This window comes from Lactuca sativa, chromosome 2, assembly GCF_002870075.4.
Source record: "Lactuca sativa cultivar Salinas chromosome 2, Lsat_Salinas_v11, whole genome shotgun sequence".
NCBI classification, from domain to species: Eukaryota; Viridiplantae; Streptophyta; class Magnoliopsida; order Asterales; family Asteraceae; genus Lactuca; species Lactuca sativa.
In genome coordinates, this window is record NC_056624.2 from 74,634,241 (window position 1) to 74,639,029 (window position 4,789).

At 31.0% G+C, this 4,789-nt stretch overlaps 1 long non-coding RNA gene across 5 annotated transcripts; it reads right to left on the minus strand.

Annotated features, from left to right (window-relative positions):
* Positions 1–634: 634 nt before the first annotated feature.
* Positions 635–4,510, minus strand: LOC111880109 (uncharacterized). Of its 5 annotated transcripts, XR_002846364.3 has the most exons (5): positions 3,894–4,510; positions 2,357–2,416; positions 2,209–2,267; positions 1,362–2,117; positions 635–851 (listed from the first exon to the last, which is right to left on the minus strand). It is a non-coding gene; the product is annotated as an uncharacterized LOC111880109 (long non-coding RNA). The 5 variants fall into 5 exon arrangements; XR_006187980.2 differs by lacking the exon at positions 2,357–2,416; XR_006187982.2 differs by lacking the exons at positions 635–851; positions 1,362–2,117; positions 2,209–2,267 and having other exon boundaries at positions 2,354–2,613.
* Between the last annotated feature and the right edge of the window lie 279 nt (positions 4,511–4,789).

Genomic DNA, 4,789 nt, shown 5'->3' on the forward strand with positions numbered 1-4,789 from the left:
ATATATATATATATACACGTAACCAACAAAACTCTTCAACATTAAGAGTTAATCTGTCCAAAAAAATAGTTAAAAATAAAAGTAAAAAGCTTGTTGATGCTGATAGGCCTTATCCATTACTCTAGTAGTTTTAAAAAGGAAACAAAATTTCATTCACATCTAAATCAATATAGTGAAACAAATAACAAATATGAAAAACATTGAACTAAAGGTAAGTATAAATAGAATTAATTTATTACTTGAACCAATTAATGTGAGTTGAAAATCTTAAACACCTAGGTGTATAAAAACTCACAATTTATGTAAAGACTAATCTAAGCTCGGTCCAAGTAATCGCCATCAATCGGATGAATTCAACCTCCTCTTATTGCTTGCCAAAACATCAATACCAATATTAACCTTCTTAGGTCTATGGTATTCCCCTATTAAACTTTAGATATGTAAGGAAGGGTAAAACGGGAATGCAAGATAAGGCAAAATAGTGCATTTCAATGGAAAGGGTATTTTTGGTATTTTCTGTCAAAAATCCGTTTAGGCATTGTAGTTTATACACAATAATTATTAAATGTGGCCGATCCTAAGCAATCCATACCAGAAAGCCTCCCATTCATAATTTCATTTATTCATTGTCAAAAACAAAAATATACATACTTTTTTATAAATGTTTCTTGGTTTTGTGTGAAAGTATAGTACATTGTCTGAATTGGTAGCCATAGTAAAGTATGTTGCTATTCTCTCTACAATTCACCCATTTAGAAACGTATAATAGCCAAATATGTGGCAGTATTGTATAAAATAATGAATGTACATTGCTATTTCTTAATTTCGTTAATTGTCCATGCCCTTCATTTCTGTAAATCAACATAAACAACATAACATCAATTTAAAGAAAGAAGTATAGAGTTGTCCAAGTTTTTTTTCAAAAAAAATAATTACTTATATATGGATTCACTAAATCTTTTACAAAAAAAAAAAAAAAAAAAAAAAAAAAAAAAAAAAAGGAAGCTCAGAAATTATTATGAACTTCTCGATCAAATACACAAAAATGATAATTAGATAGCTAAATATGATATTCCTTATAGCTTAGAAATGAAAACTGAGAAATAAAAATAAGGAAATATGATATTTCTTACTATAATAATAAAGTACCCAATAGGGAATCACATATTCCATTCTACCAAAGCAAAAGAAACAGAAAAAATAGAAAAGGGTAATTATTACCCTTTGATTTATAAACAAAAAAAAAATCAGAAAATGGTAATGTAGCAATTTTACTTGGAATGTGACCAAAAACATTAACAAAAAAGAAGCTTTTGTAACTTATTTTAAAATTAGGTAAATAAAAAAGACGGAAAGAGTACCTGGTTAACAATAGATCTTTTGAATATGCCAAAAAAATCAGCTTACATACGCATCCATACAACCACACACACTTCAACTTTCAAAAATTGTTAGGCATCATATAGCCATTGGGATATAAAGTATTAAACAAAGAAATGTGAAGAACTTTATCGATATTAATGGTTACCTTTTCGTCCTTGTTAGATTGGTCAAGGGCAAAATTGTCAAGTTCAAGTGGATTAGGCACCAATTGGACAAAAGAATTCCAAAATTAAGGCCTACACATCCAATATCCGTTCCAAAAAAAAATGTAGAATCTCAATCGCATGAGGAGAAAACTGATAGGACGCAATTAATATGATGAATATACATGTTGTGTTATTGAGGAAGATATTGAGCATGTCAAGGTAAATTTGAGTTTTCACCTAATTACAATCATGTATGGTTTCCTTTTCTACTTCTTTTTATAAAAACTTAATGACTTTAATTGAGCCTCTTGTAAGAATCAACAAAACCAAGAAACATTTATAAAAATATATAGGTGTTTAGTTTTTACTTAATGCAGACAGAACGCTTTGATTAAATAAAAAAGTAGGTCAGGAAAATGAGGTTTTTACTTTTCCACATTATTCCCAACTTTTTTACAAATTTGCCCTTATTTTTTTTACTCTCATTTACAGACGATTTATGATTCCCTGAGCAAAAGGAATGCACTTGATCCCAGGCACATGGCCACTTCTTATTCTCTTTCTAGGCTCAGCTGCAACACCATCAAACTTGAAAAAAAAAAAAATCAAAATTCAAAAAACACCAATAAAGTTCATAATATATAATTTAAAACCATTAAATTTGACATTTTTTTTATACCTGGCCTTTGACCGAGCATCTACATTTTGATGTGTTTGGTCTTCTGTGTTCTTTTTAACCTGAAACAATCAATAACAACAAATACATCATAAAATCTGCCAAAAAAAAAAAAGGAAAAAAAACTGCAACCAAATTTAATCCAACAAACATGTTCAAGTGTCCATAAAAGATGTGGTTGATATTTTCTTTGAAATGTAAGTGGACCAATCTGCCAAAACAAAGACAACACTGATCAATTCCCAACAACTTTGATACATAAATTATATAAAACTTGTTTATATTAATATACTTATATAAAATTATCATTTGTGGACTTATAGCTTGGCCATGGTAAACTTTTTCTATTGCCTCGCTGGCAGTCTTTACAGTTATGTCCCGAATTAGGTGGCAATCCATCAACCGCTACTATTAAAACACACATTAAAGAAAGAGGTATTGATTATGGAAGTTAAAAAAAGAAAAAGCAAACTGTAAATTTCAAAGTACACATCCGAATCAATAAAAGAAAGAGATTCATAATAAAAACAATCCCTTTGGTTTTATTCACGTTTTTATCATTATTTAAAGAAAGAGGTATTGATTATAGAAGATAAAATATGTCTTTTATTCACCTTTTCCTGTTTTTTTTTCAACTCTAACTTTATAACACCCAAAACATTGACTAATCACTTTTAGTTTGTGGGTTATGAGGTTAAACATATGCCTATTCTTATCCATTTCTTATCTGATGTTATCCTCCTATTGGACCGAATATAATTCAAGTCATAGGGAAGCAATCAAGATCTTGGTTTTACTTTTTTTAACCAAATCTTGTAACTCAAAACCACATCTTTCACCAAAAAAAAAATCACAAACCAAAACCTGAACTTCAAACACCTTCCCTTTACCCATAATCAAAAAACATATATAGTGTGAATAAAATACATTTTCTTAGCAAAGAACTGAAAAATGTGAAGATGAATTTGAGTGGATAGGATGCAGGGGAGGTAGTTACATAACAGAATCAAATGATACCACAAACATTTTTCTTCATCAAAACACACAAAAGTATTTATACTAAGAACGCCTTTTTTAGGAGAGAGATTATGGAATCAAATTTCAGATGAAATCCCACATGTCACACCATTAAAAAAGAAAAATATAATTACATAATATAATAATAATAGTAATATATGGAATCAAGGATGGATTAATAAAGTTAATAAGCCATACAATCAATGCTTGAAGCAAGCAAATTCCCAACATCTATTAAAAAGAGATAGCTTTATGAGATGGACAATCGCCATTCTATCTGTTAATTCAATTATCTTTTAGGATATATACATATAATAGCCAAAAATAATATATATACACATAGGTAATTGGAAATTATGTGTACCAAAAGGGGAGAACCGGATGTAATCCAAGCCCTAAATGACATTTAGAATGGAAAATCAAACATGGTTAATTTAAACAATCCACATTGTTGGGTAAAACAACTGAACCAAGAACAAACAGAAATAGCAAATTAAATTTACGTTGATCTGATTTGAATAACATCTGGAATAAAAGAGTAACGGAAAATATAGGTGTCAAACACAAAAAAAAATGAAAATCAAAACACAATTACATTCAGCGATGGTAAAAAAGCGAGTGAAAATATGGAAAATTAAAGAATCAAAATTTTATTCCAGAGATGTAGTTACCTTTCCGTTCACATTGATGATCCCGCACCTCTATCTGTTTATGTTCCTTTCATCTACATCACAGATTCACCTGACTATGCTAGCTACCACAAACACAGTTAAGAGTCGATGAGATTTAAAGCATATCGAAAACAGGTAAAAGCCAAATATGGGAGTTTTAGACAATCTCAAAAAAGAAAAATAAGACCATATATTAATATAGGAACAATCATCAGTCCATAGCAAAGATTATGCTTTCCAAAACCCAAAATTGAAAAGAAATTAGGGCTTACATCAACAAATTGATCAGCATCCTGCTACATTAGATCGAACCTAGCTACATTGCCACTGGAAGCATAACTGTAGTTGCACCGGTAGAGGAAGTTGTGGAGAAAGCATCGTCTGCTTTTTGAAGAAGGATCGACATCTCTGATTTTGGCATGTTAAATCAGTGGTGCTCTGGTTCGGGAGAGGGAGGCGAAAACTGAAATACGGATACCGGCGGCCAAACGACACCCGTCGCACATCACACCTCAAATCTAGCAGTCAATCCTTCTGTCGCTTGTTACGAAGGTGGAATTACAGTATCTGAGAAGAACGGTGGAAGCTGTGGAGACTTGAAATTGAAATAGATTACAGATCGGAGAGGTTCTGGAAGAACGGTAGCAGCGGTGGCCATTTATGTAAACGAAATTAAATGAGTAAATTACACGAATGGTCCCTATGGTTTGTGGTAATTTGCATGTTTGGTCGTTAATTTACTTTTTTTAACTCGGAAGGTCCATACTGTTTGTTTTTGTTACGCGTTTGGTCCCTTCTATTTATTTTTGTTACGCGCTTGGTTCCTGTCTTACCTAAAAAGACTATTATTTGAATATGGAAAAATGATGGGATAAGTAGGGTAAGGTGAGGAGAGT